This window comes from Pundamilia nyererei, unplaced genomic scaffold, assembly GCF_000239375.1.
Source record: "Pundamilia nyererei isolate P.nyererei 1_Seehausen unplaced genomic scaffold, PunNye1.0 scaffold00024, whole genome shotgun sequence".
Lineage (NCBI taxonomy): Eukaryota > Metazoa > Chordata > Actinopteri > Cichliformes > Cichlidae > Pundamilia > Pundamilia nyererei.
This window is the reverse complement of record NW_005187425.1, coordinates 4,199,143-4,211,792: the sequence shown is the minus strand read 5'-3', so window position 1 is coordinate 4,211,792 and position 12,650 is coordinate 4,199,143.

Below are 12,650 nucleotides of genomic sequence, written 5' to 3'. Positions count from 1 at the left end.
GCGCAATCAAATACTAGCTAGCAAGCTGGTTAACATGCTAAGCTACACAGCAGCAGGAACAGGCCTTCAGTAATTTCATGTCATCTCAAATTAGAACGTCTCTTGGCCCCAAGATAACATATCTGGGCATAATTGTCATAAATGATCTGTATTTGTGTATAATATTAGGATTTTAGCTGTTTATATTGCTGACCTCTCGGCTACCCGTAGGCTCTTAGGTATCCTGAGACTCCACTTCAAGAATCCTTTTTTAGATGCATTGTTTGGTGCAGAGAGACACATAGCTGTTTAGTGCTGCTTCCAGTCTGTATGCTAAATTAAACTAACAGACTGCTGGCTGTTTCTCTTCAGTGGGGATTACACCACGTTTGGTAGCAGCTTAGCTTTGGAAGCAACATGCTGTTCTCATGTTTCACCTTGCAGAGCAGGTGTCTTCTGGTACCACCTTCTCCTGACATTAATTAACCATGGTGAGACACATAAGAGAAAATGAGAAGGTCATTTTTGATGTTTAGCATACAGATATAAACTTCAGGGCACACATTACTAGCTCCAGGTGCTAGCCAGTAACCACTAATGAGGTCATCTCAACCTTTTCTTACTAGTCTAAAGGCCATGGCAAACTTAAAAACCCTGAACTTTGCACAATAATAAGGTAGCAAGGAGGGCGTAGGAACTCCCACACAGTGCATCAGTGATTCATAAAGTGAACATTTTCATCCTGCAAAAGACCCCTTCTTATTTTCAGGAACGTCATTTTTGAGTCATACGAAGTAGCTGGAGAGAGACATTCTTGCAGACATCAATTATTAACCAAAGCTTATATCACAACCTCATAGATCAAAACGGAAAGCTTGTACAATACTAGAGGGCATCTCATATATTTAGTGCTGCCACAGAAACACAAACCTAAAACAAAAAGGTTAGGCGTTTGAAAATTTGACATGAGCTCACGAGTCTTTGTAATTTCCCTGACAGGTACATGATATGGCAGAGGAAGACTGTAGGGTATGTGAGTCTATCTTTGTACTTCTCTCTCAGAAGCTGAGGATTTTGCACCACCATAGAATAGGATTCCTGTAAAAAAAAAAAATGAATATTTTATGACATTGCTACCAGGCTATGATTTCTAGCATAAGAGAAGATTTGCATTCTAAACTGCCTGTTGTGCAAAAAAAAACCCTACCTTGGATATGTCTTAATGTACCTGGAAGTCCAAAAAACATGTGATGTGGTGTTTTCTGCTGTTTCCCCTGAGGTTAAAAACTACAAGGCAGGTAAAAACATTTACTCAAGGTTAAAAGCCCACAATTCCCGGTCTCATTAGAGTCATGCTTATTACTGGGAAGGCTAGATTTCAGCTCATGTCCTGTTTTATTATGCTGCTAGTAGTGATGATAAAGCTTTTTCCCTGCTTGCTTCTAATCATGACAAGACACCGTTAGCACAGCACTTTTTATTGCGTATTTCCAGCAAACAAAAAAATCCTTTTCTAGCTGTTTTTTTTTTTTTTTTCAAAGCACCAAGTGAGCTTATCAGATATTTCTAGAAGCTTCCCATTGGAAGTCTCAGAGTCAAGGTAGTGGTACTGCTCTGCTTCAGGCACTGTTGCGAAACAAAGACATTAGAGGTGAAATGAATAATGTAGAGTCATTTCTCCGTAAGAAGTCTGGACACTTGCCCCAAGGGGCGCTGCGTCATTCTCTGCCCCTGTAACCTATATTAGTTGGAGTCAGTTTTAAAAGCCCTTCGGGGAGCAGAACTTTCCTATACAACAGGCTTGCAATGTTGAAACATATTATTCGTTTTTGTCCTTGCGCTCTGATTTATAAATGTGACACAGTGTTGTTTCAATGAATCATTTAAACTTTATTGTTAGAAATTTGTTATTTGAATTTTTTTAATAGATTTTGGTTGCTGTCCCAGTTATACAAAGTGCTCTGCAACAAAATCTGGGGAAGCAAGGCTCTGTGTATTCCTATGTGTTAGAAAGTCTAGACAAAAATAGCCTAGCTGTTTCTGCATTCCTTAGCCTACTCCATCCTGATCCAAAGAACCTGTCACTCTCCACCTTGTGACACAAACTAAATGGAACCACCTCAGGTACTGGATGCTGATTTGCATTTTGTATCAGGTTCCTTGGTCCAGTGCCAGCACAAGCAGAAAAAGCTCAGCTCGCCAGATATGGAGGCCCTGATTGAAACTGTAGGCAGAGTTGAGCCTCTCTCTGTATGCTCTCTATATAGAGAGCTCATTAGTTGGAGAGACCTGTGTGCATTGTTCCAAGTCTGCAGAGTCAGCTAGAGAGCCACTCATCACTCCACACAGTCCAGACTCCTGCACATCTGGTCTGGCAGCTTCAGGGTGACCTGCACGCACTCACGAAAATACACACATGCACACGTAAATGTTGGCATAAAAATAAGCACAAACATACAGCAGCGCACAAAGTACCCTGATACCTGAAAGCACATAATCTCCTGGCTGATCATGCATTCATTGTGGAGACGGGACTCTCAGGATGAAGCGCATTGAAATGCGAAAGATTACACACATTCTCCACTCAGTCACACACACACACACACACACACACACACACACACACACACACACACAGTCACACACACACACACACACACACACACACACACACACACACAGGACTCACACAAAAGCACTGTCCTGTTTTGCCTGTGATTTACTGGCCATTTTACACCTAGTTGAGGTGGCCACCTCCAGCGCTGACCCTGCACTGCAGCTCAGGGACACAGGTATAGCATTTTGCAGCACTTCCTCAAGAATTCCCCAAGCACAGAAGGCAGCTGAGCTGTCAATCTCCACTTATGAAGGTTTAATTTATCAGCTTGAAGGTCTAAAATGCACAGCTCCTTTCATATAACTCAGTCCCTTTACTCCAATTCCCAGTTCTCCAAGGTATAATGGAGTGGTCTGCACTGCAGCATAGTTTACCACGCTCCAACTGCATCGCTGTGTACTTACATCTAAAATCTTTTGGCATCAAAAATCTGTAGGTGGATGACAGTATGATAAAGGTGATGCTCATAAATGGCATCAGAAGAAAGAGTAAGTGAAATAAATTGATTCTATTGTGAACATGCCAGTGTGCATTCTGTTGACAGACTTTTTTTTATCTGACTACATCATTTCCAAGACTCAATGAAATCTGAGTGGAGGAAGAAGTTGACTGAAGGAAAAAAAACCAGTACAATATTACAAAGGGCCATATATCGATTCTCTGTATCAGCACAAAAGAAGTATACTTACTGGACTCAAGACCACTATTTCAAAAGACAAAATTAATCAATGGAGTTCATTGTAGCTTCTTTGAGATAATGGCACTCACAGAGACCTGTCATTTAAGATTAAAGGCACCAATAGAAATCGATACTTTTGAGTCTTTTTGTTTCCGATGCCACTGGTAAGATGCGATAGCGGATAGTGGCGCGCCGAGTCGCCAAGAAAGAACAATGAGTTCAGTTTCATGAGTCAGCCTCTGTAGGATACTGTCACGTTTCCCTCTATTTTCTTGGAGATTTGGGAAACATAAATGATGGGATACAGCAAAACGACAGGATATTGTGATCACAGCTTCATCTGCACAATGTGAGAACAACAAGTGTCTTTAGATAGCCAACAATATGTTAGCGTACGTATAGCCATCTCCACTTTACAACAATAAACAATAAAAAGTCATAAAATCTGCAAAGCTTATAAGTAATGCATTATAGAACAAACTAATGACAACTTATTAAAGGAGTTACAGTAGAATCTTGTCTCTTTCTCAATGCAGACATGGAGCCAAATCTTAATATCCCTCACTGCTACTTTACACAGGGAGGCCTAAGCCTTCTGTCTTAATGCTATCTGAGGTCACATATTTAAAGTTTTAAGTTTAATGCCAGTGATATAAAATGTTTGACATTTAAAAATAAGCCTCTTTGCTGAGAATCAGACGAGACTATTTCCATCTTTATATCTCTGTGTTAGCTAAAATTGAACTTCCAGCAATGATGTACCCATCTGCACCTCTAATGTTATAGCTTGAGTTTTAAATCCATGAAAAACCATCTGGTTTTTCAAGATTTTGCTTGTCTGCGTTTTCTGATAGGATTAGCCAAACCGTTGGCTTTACTGTACAGACAGATTCACACACTCTGAGACCAGCTAGTAACCCTGTTGTCAACTACAGATGTTTAGTGCAACGCGAGATTTTCTGAACAGTTGGCGAGTAGTTACCAGAGGTGAAATGGGTCACAAAGTTGGTACTGCACTGAAAACCTCCTGACTGCTTTGGTCACAAGCAGGTTGCAGGAGTCATCCGTTGTTTGCATGTAAGATGTCATCTTGCCTGCAAACACCCACTGAAACGTAAAAAGTGGAACTCAAACAAGAAACTGATACCGTTGGCCTTCAAAATAAAAGTTGCACATTTGCATTTGCCTGCTTTTTTTGACCACATACACTTATTCACAGAGACAATGTACATTACAATGTACCACATGTGAATGCGCCCCTGACTTCAAGCAGACTTCAAATAAGTGTAATAGGATGACTGCTCGGCCATGCGTCTCCAGCTGTCCGTGTCCATAATGGAGAAATATCTCTGTTTCTGGTTTGTCAGGTTTGCAGTCAATACTTGCTCAGCCAGTGATTGCAGCTTGCGAGTGATTGCAGATAACTTGGCATCTACCACGTAAACTACAGGTAAATGCAGCAATCTGCTAGAGAGCAGAGCAGTCTAAAAGAGGTTTTTTTGTGCAGCACCCTCTTCGTAGCAGCCATCAATCACTCATGAAGTGATGGGGGAATACACATATTTACCTACAACCACATGTTGCCAGTGGTTTGCAAACTGATTTATCTTTACTTGCCTTTTAAGGTGTTCCAGTCATAGAAGATATGTAAACAAAGGACATTGCCTCTGAGTCTGAAAGAGTGAAGTTTCTCAATAATTCTGCTAATAGCCAGCAGGGGGCAGCTGCTCTGGTTGCTTAAAAACTGATTGAACTGACACCTATGCCCAAACAAGCTTGCTGCTCACTTAGTCTAACCATAGTAAACACTTTCCTGTTGGTTTTATATTTGAAATTGAAGGTTTCGGGATTGTTTAATAAAGCAAACTGTTCTTTTTATTGGGGTATAGTTTCATGTAGTGTGACTGTGATTCACAACTTGCTCTTTTGTGTTTTTAGGGCAGAACAAGAAAAATCTGTAAAAGAAGAAACAAAAACAGGGTGGTAATAGCTAAAGGCTTCAGAAAGGCATATATAAGCCAATGCATAACATCACAATGGCTACATCCATCTTTCCTATATAGTCTACAGCAGTAGCATCATTTATTTCCCAAGAATCTCGATGGAAATGAAGACATACAGCTACTTCTCACAGACGCTCTCTCAGTGTGAAAAAAATTAGTTATGAGGTGAGGAAAAATGAGGTGGCTAGAGCTTCTGTTTTGCTTGAGAGATAACTATGAGGAGCATAGTGAAGAGACTCCATAATGCAAGTTTGCAAGCTTTGTAAAAACAAATTTATTCCATTTTTCACCCACACGTTGCTCATTGTATCCTGCCAGATAAAAAATAGAGCCTTCCAGGAAACATCAGCGCATATCTCACATTTCTTTTCTGAGTTTTCACATAGCAAACTTCCTTCCTGCTTTTCGCTAAGCTGTTCAGGTCTCCCACAAGCTTACAATAGGCAGGTGTGACTCGCGACTGGTCTACATTATCTGGCAGCAGACAGCAATTTCAGGAGGGATGCTTAAGCAGCTTGGACAGATGTGCTGTATGGATTAGACCACCTTTGATCCGAGCGTGTCCAATCAATCATCATGATACTTTGCTTTATATAGTCTTCTGAATTATTATCAAGCTTAATATTATCTTTGTTAGACACTCACAGTGACTTCAGTTAAGCTGTAACAACTGTAAATTGTATTCCCTGGCTGTCACAACACCTCTTCAGAAACGTGCTAATTGGGAAGACTCAGCTTATTCTCAGTACTCAAAGAAAAAGAAAAGAGAAAGATAAAGAAACGGAAAGTGTGAGACTCTTGACGTCCCATGCTCGGCTGTCATAGCGCAGCGTACCGCTGCTCCTCTGAGATTTGCTTCTGTGAAAAGCACACACAAAGGCTTGCAAACTCCTCAGTCGAGTTTTATCGTAGGTGTGAGGGAAGAGACAGTAATCAGGGCCATCAGAAGTGCATTCGCGAACCTCGTGTAGGTTCACATTAATTTGTTTGAGCAGTTTTAGGGTGACGTCAATGGAGTATTTTTGGAAGTCTCAGTTTTGGCTGTTAGGGTGATAACACCGATGCTTTATTTAACTCCATGACTTCATCATTATTTGTTGTGAAAAGACTGAAATAAGAAACATGTCACAAATGAGGTACAAGCGTCTCACATGGGAGACTATCAGAGTTCAGTGGCTGCTCAGAACATTTTTGATGTGACAGCATTGGAAATATTGCTGGCATCAAAGCTCCAAATTTTGGGGCAAACTCTTCCTAACGATGAATTCCAGCATTATGTTTTCATAATTCTCTTCAGCTTCATACAGCATTTGCGGACAGTGGGGGGACAAAAAGCGCATGTGATTTTAAAAAAAAGTGCATCTCCTCATAACAAATTCATAAGCATGCATCTGTTTCAATTTACTCCCTAATTCCAGGAGCTCTAATCTGATCTTTAATCCAGTTGCATGTCCTCAGAGATCTGTTAGCAGCGGGTTTTTATAAAAGAAAGTACTGCAGAGTGTGACTTTGAAGAAGCCATTTGCCCCTGCAGTGAAAACACTACTATTTTTTTCCCCTTTTGCAGGAAATGTACTTTGTTGGAGGGGTGGAAAAGTTAGCATTTCATAACTTAGCTTGTATCTAATAAAGCAAGAATGAAAACCAAAAGAAAAGCCAGACTGATATGGTTGCTGGAGAACTGCCAGTCTTTCTCATATGTTTTATGAATGGGGTTAGAAGGTCTGGAAGGGGACATACCCTCAGAATGCACCAAGAAATATCCCCATTTTTGGACACGGAGCGAATGTTTTAAAACTTTTAATGTGAAATGAAATAATTGAAGACAACATGTCTGAACTCTCCACGCTGAAAGGAGCTGAAACTTTTATGAGCGCCATCCAGTTTTTTTGAAGCCTGACGTAGCAAGCTGAGCCTTCTCTGTGGCACACTTTTCAGACTTTATGAATAAAATATGACATTCACATGGGTGTGCTTAAGCAACAAAAAGAAATACTCTCTGGGTTGTTCTACAGTGATTTCAAGAAGATCTTTTGTGAGAGGGGGTGGGGGGCGGTGAGAGGCACAAACAAACCCACTGTCACTTTCAAAGTATGTAGCCTTTTGATGATCAAAGCATCTGCAGGCATATTACCCTCATGTAAAGAAATGAATAAAAAGTGACGATTTATATGGTTCTTGTGCTTTTGCATATTAGAGCCAGAGCAGTGGTTTAGGAAGACTTGATTCACTTGTTAGATTCGAGGCATGTGGTGATTTATAGGACATGAATTATGCTCATAGATATTTCGGTCATAGCGGTCTTCAGACATTATAATAATTGCATGACTAGCATGAGGCTAACTGAGTGCTGCTTAAGGACCAGTTTTTGTTAACTATGATTAAGATTAAATCCTGCTATCACAATCAAAGCTGACATGGTAAAACACTAAATGATAAACATCAGCACTACTGTGCCTAACAACAGCCTCACAGATCCATTAGCTCTAACGCATTATTCAAATGAAGGGACAATAGGTACACCCTGCTGAAACTGCTTGTCAGATAGTACCTCCCTTTTCCCTCCCTCTCTTTTTGAGACTTGTGGCGACCCAACATTCAGACCCGCTTCACGCAGTGATTAGTCAGCTGTGCAGAGGTGGAAAAAGAGCCAGGTTTTGATCGCTATTCTCATCCGGAGACACAATTACTTCTGTCACTTTTTATGTGAACAACGGAGTCTGATGCGATCAATCGGACCAGGAGAGAGTGTGTATGAGAGGATCTATTTAACCAATATCACATCTGCACTGCATCAGCTGGGGGTTTTTTCACTCCTTCTCCTTCCAACAGGCACCAGTTAAACATCATCTCACAGAAGCTACTACTGCACCAGGCCTTAGTCTTGTTATGGACACATGACTGTTAAACACGATTGATTGAAAACCATCATTTTCGCTAACCTCAACTGAAGTACTTTTGTTGCGTAAACCCACATGCAGGCCATGTGCTGTGTTTGTGCCGCACAGCCACCACCCTGAGAGGAAGTTTTAACTGTGTTGGAAAATCTGTTGTGTGTAAACATGACTCAAATGCAGCGTGAACCGTTCTTAAAAACATGTTTAACCAAACAAAGTGGCTATAGGTATAAATTTAATTCTAGGAACCCTGCTTTTATAGACTTTTAGACTATGCTGAGTCCATGTAACATACGATTTACTCCACATAAGTTCATTCTTGAGGGCATTATCGTACATACCTCCACTGACCTTTTCCCCCCCACCTTTTCACCCAGTAGAGCTGTGTGGTGTTTGAGTACCACTGGGGATCCTGCAGGATATCTGTCAATTTTTGATTGCCTCTGAGGAGCAGGGAGGAGACGTGCCTCGTTAAAAATGAATGTATCAGAGGAGAAAAATCGATGGTTACAACAATGGAATATATTTAGTGGAGACCCCACCATGACATCAGGGACATCTCAGTCTGCAATGATATGATGAACTCATTAAAATGATTGAAGCTGGTCTTCAAAGAGCCACCTTTCAAATCCCTGATCAGCAGGCTAACATGAATCAGAGCCAAGATACTGAAATCATGACCTTAATTCTTTCATTTAACAGTGTTCTTCTTTGATAACGGCAATGCTGAGCAGCAGCACCTGATATGGCTCCCAACCCTTGGTTATATTTCATGAACCTAAAGGACTTTAATTTAACCTGTTACATTAATTATGGTGAATTATAGGTTAACAAATATATCGTCTTGTTCTTGTAGGGTCTTTTTTCTTTTTCACTTTTCCTTTTTCTGGAGAGCTCCAAGCACGGAATGGCAAGGTGGAAGGCAAGCAGAGAGGCGAGGTAAATATAAAGTTTAATTCATTTCTGCAGCACCTTTCTAAGGATAGTCAATAAAAAAACAAGAGACACACTGCACACAGTGATGCACACAATGTCAATGAAAGTCCAGCTGGTACAAGCAGGGTTTCAAATGTCGATTAAAAAGTATTTACCCCGTTGACCAGCCCAATATCAATCGGAAAACTTGCTCAAGGTCTGAAACTTTCCCTTCTTTAAACCTGAACTTTAACCGCCTGTAGTATTTCTCATATCACAAATGAGGAAAAGAATCCAAGCAAGTGTTAAGTGGTTTGAAGGTATGGAAATTAGCAAATGTAAGAAAAGTTCATTTGTGTGGCACCTTTTGCTACAACCCAAGTGACATTTTGTTTTTAAAAAGAGGAAAACAGGGCTGAAAGCAGCGGCAAAAGAAAAATAATTTAAAAATGGAGAGTTGGAGTGAGGCTCAGGCTTTCTGGAAGTTTATCCCAGTCTGTGATTCACAGAAACTAAACTCAGCTTCATGTTTTCTTTTCACTTTGGGAACTGTCAGCAGGCCTGGATGGTGCATAAAATATCAGCAGACCCGAAACTTATTTTGGCCCTAAACCATTTAGTGCTTTACAAAACCAGTAGCACTGTTTGAAAAATCAATTCACAGGAAGTCAGAACAAAGGAGCGAGAAGTGGAGTTTTGCACTTGTCTTTTAAGACTCCAGCAGCAGCGTTTTGAACAAGCTGCAGCTGTGTGATCGACTTGTTTTTGAAAGACCTGTGGCAAAGCTATCCGACTTACAGCTTGTAGTTTTTGTTGAATGCGCTTGTACACCGAGCATCCCTAATTTAATAGTAGAATAAGCAGCAGATTTGTAGACATTCTCTTAAGTATAACAGTATAGCTGACAAATATTCACGACACACAGCAGTGCATACAGCCGGGACAGAATTTCATTACAAGTTGAAATGATGGAAAACAATTTTAAAAGTGTATTTTCTTCAAATGCAATATCTGAAACACCGACATGCACAAAAAGACTGGTAATGTGCCGCAAGGCAGATAGGTGTTGTTAAAAGATGATTGAGCTTTGTGTGATAATGCACCTCAAACATCTATTCACAGTTGATTTAAATAGATTCTCTGTGTTTGGGGGGGGAAAAGTACCTCACGATATATTTTGCCACAGTAAAAATAACCTCATGTCCACTTCTTTATATTGTTTGAAAAGGCAGTTCTTTCACCTCAGCAGCTGCTTTGTGAATAATGAAAATCTCCCGAATATTGATATTGAATGGTTTCGCACTAGGTTTAACAAACCTTTCAAAAGTTGGGGGGGAAAAAAATCAAATTAAGCATGTTCTATATTTTCCACTCGAGTGTGAATACTGCGCAGCCAGAGATGAATTGTATCTGCAGATCTGAACTGTCAGTTAAGCCCGAGACTCTGGTTTTTGCTGCATTCTGCAATGATGGGCCTATTCTCTGCTCGAAAAAGTATACGACTCTCTCTTCCTCCTTTCATCATTAAAGTTTCATAAGCAATAACAGCACACTAGACAGTCAGTCAGCGGATCAAAAATTTCACTTTCCTACTGAAATATCTTTATTCAGTGAACATGATGGATTGGCACGCACTATTTTCTTAATTTAATTTAGTCTGGTAACTTTTCCTCTAAAGGCACAATTTGATTCACGTTTTAGTTTTTAATTAAATGTCAAATGTTGAATGGATCGGCCCTGAAATTTGGCAGATATTCATGCATCCTGCTGAGTAAATTCTAACTGTTAGTGCTAATTAAATGTTTGCACAAGCGCACGTGAAATTCAAATGAGAAACTTGGTGTAACTGCGTTGTGACCTAACGTGTTGGTTGCATTTACCTCAAAGAACCTCATAGAAAACTCTCACTAAACGCCAGAACAAGGGGTGGCGAAGCTAAAATTTAGATAAGCTTTATGTGCCTATGCTCCCTCACGAAATCCAAACCAGATGCTCTTCCAGTAATATTATTTCCTCTAGCACTGTTAAAAGCTTGAAGTATTCAATAACAATTAGATCGAGGGCCACGCTGGGATCAAGTTTAGGCGCAAATCACACGCACTGTGATTAGCTGGATGGTCTGAACTCCATCTTCAAGGACTTTAGAGAGAAAATAAGCAATTGCAGAGAGAAATGCGCTCGTGTCATTGCTTCTGCAAGAACTTTAATCTAATCTAAGAAGAACGGATGTGTTTATTTGAATCTTAGGAGAACTTTGTGCTCCAAAGAAGTCTAAAATATTCTTTTTTTTCCTCCCTGTCAGTCGAAACTCATCAAAAAGGATTTTTTTTGATCTCTTAGATCTAAATCCAGATGACCGGGTTTGTTATATGAATAACACAGCATGAAATTTAAGATCACAAATACTTTTGTTCCTTTGAAAAAGCCCATGAAGATCAAACAAATAATCGAGCTCTCTGGAGATAGCGAAAAGGTAACAAATGATGCTGTCTGTGAGGGGGAAACCGGCTTTTCGCGTCCTAACATTAAATTTCTTTTTGACATTGTTTTACATTAGAAAGTTCTTGTACCACTCTTACGGCAAACTTATATAACATATCCGAGCATTACAGCTCTCAGTGGACTCATCATCCACATCATCATCGCAGTCATTAAAAGTCAGTGAAAGTAACTTTTAATGACATGTTCCCCTGTTATTCTACAAGAAATAACCAGAAATAATTATGTTTTAAAAGCAAATGGTAGAAACTGACCTAGAAAATAGGCAAAGTTTTTCAGCAAGTGCTCTCAAATCAACTCTCCCATCACCTGCGCTAACAAGGTTATGTCTTTGCCTCTTCTTATTACCGTTATCATGTTCTGTCTGATATCTTAAAAGATATGAATGGATATATGTGATATTAGTTGGGGAGGTGAGCATTGAGCCAAAGAACAATTGATTACATCTTGGGAGTGCTCCAGGTCTGGGATTTCCATCATTAGACAGTTATTATTTTTAATCCATAACTATGCGTTTAAGGTAGATAGAGGATTGATTCCAAATTCAGAGGGTGTCAGGGTCAAAGAACCAATTTATAAACAATGTGATAGTACCGATGTCTTTAGCAGGCAGGTTTTGGCTTAGCTTCAGTCTTAAGTTTTATTGTTCTAAATCTGATGTTTCTGCAAACCTGGGCTTCAGCCAGGTTTAGAGAACCGCAGGACAAGAAAATGATGATCACAGGAGGGGATATGCCTTTAATGCTTTTCATTTTAATGAAGTTTGCTTTCCTTTCTTTACTTCTGTCTCCTTATTCTTTGCAGAAGTAGTAATTGCCTTACAGGGATTCTGAGGCAGCGCGGTACTCAGTAAGACGTTGTCTTAGATATCCATCTATGCCTCTGTTCCTGGCGTAATTAAGGTTTGGAGTCACCTAAGGAGATATTGTGGCTCCTCAAACTAGCTAGCACGGGCAATCTGTGTCACAGCGTGGGGAGTAATATATGCATGAGAATATGTGTGTGTGTGTGTGTGTGTGTGTGTGTGTGTGTGTGTGTGTGTGTGTGTGTGTGTGTGTGTG